This window comes from Nerophis lumbriciformis, linkage group LG27 (assembly GCF_033978685.3).
Source record: "Nerophis lumbriciformis linkage group LG27, RoL_Nlum_v2.1, whole genome shotgun sequence".
Lineage (NCBI taxonomy): Eukaryota > Metazoa > Chordata > Actinopteri > Syngnathiformes > Syngnathidae > Nerophis > Nerophis lumbriciformis.
In genome coordinates, this window is record NC_084574.2 from 1,361,128 (window position 1) to 1,362,500 (window position 1,373).

At 35.3% G+C, this 1,373-nt stretch overlaps 1 protein-coding gene across 1 annotated transcript in view; it reads left to right on the forward strand.

The window, feature by feature from the left end:
* The first annotated feature begins 361 nt into the window (after positions 1 to 361).
* Positions 362 to 1,373, forward strand: part of LOC133570249 (suppressor of cytokine signaling 1-like) — a 19,919-nt gene continuing 18,907 nt past the window's right edge. The window contains exon 1 of the mRNA XM_061923063.2: positions 362 to 480. The gene's annotated coding sequence lies outside the window, so the exon portion shown is untranslated. The remainder of the gene's footprint in view (positions 481 to 1,373) is intronic.

The following is a 1,373-nucleotide window of genomic DNA, read 5'->3' on the forward strand; positions in this document are numbered from 1 at the left end:
CATAGTTTTCAATTAACTTTAAAACGACCGCAATTTTATTGCCATTGTTTGAATGGGCATTATTTATTCGTTCCACACACTTTCATCTAAAGTTAGGGTTTTTTTGGGGGGTTTTTTTAAATTATGTTTTATATTTATTTATTTGTATTTATACATTGATCTGACAACATTAAGGAGCATGCGCAGTCAAAAATAAATCGCGTAATTAATCCGCATATATTAATGATTAATGACGTCATTTAGCGTGATCGCTCCCGCGAGCGAAAGCGAAAGCGGCGCGTGCACGCTCGCTCGCTGCTTGCAAGTCACGTGATTTAACAGAAACGGCTGAGAGCTCGGACGCGCGTGCGCAGACGTCATTGAGGCGTGCGACGCGAACGCCTTGTTTCTGCTCCACGCCTTTGAAGTATGAAAAGGAAAGTAAAATGTTTCCAGTACGGCGTCGAGCTGCAAGGCAAAACAACATCATTTGCTTGTTGAGTAAGTACCATTTTATTATAATAATTATTATTATATGTGGGAGAGAAAATAAGACGTGCAGCAAGTTACGTTTTAATATGAAGTCGTGCTTAGTAATATTTGTGTTTCCTGTTGTGAAGTTTTTTTTATTGAATCATTTATTTAAGGCGAATATGCTGACAAGGACAGAGTTTGTACACACAATTAGGATGGAAATTGAGTTTTTTTCGTAGTTTTTCTACAGGCAGAATTGAGTTGAACCTTCGGTCAGGACCTGCTTTTTAAAAAAAATACTCTGATGTTCCTGGTTGGCGGCACAGCAATTAAAAAGTTCAAGTTAAAGTAGCAATGATAGTCACACACACACACACACACACACACACACACACACACACACACGCACACACTAGGTGTGTTGAAATGTGTCCTCTGCATTTGACCCATCTCCTTGTTCACCCCCTGGGAGGTGAGGGGAGCAGTGAGCAGCAGCGGTGGAATATTACTGCCAAACCAAACGTTTAACTTGAAACAAAATTGTTTTTATACTTGGGACATTTATTTTTAATAGAAGAAAATGTTTTTTTATGTCAGAAATTGTTTTTCCACTTGCAGATAATTGTTTTTATACTAGCAATTATTTTTTATTTATTTAAGACAATTGTTTTCATACTCGCAAACCGTTTTTCCACTTGCAGATAATTGTTTTTCTACTAGCAATTATTTTTTATTTATTTAAGACAATTGTTTTCATACTCGCAAACCGTTTTTCCACTCGCAGAAATTGTTTTTATACTTAAAAATAGTTTTTATAGTTTTTATACCTGCGAATCGTTTTTTTACTTGCTGAAAAATGTTTTTATACTTACAAATCTTTTTTTTTTATTAAAGAAAATTGTTTTTATACTTACAAATCT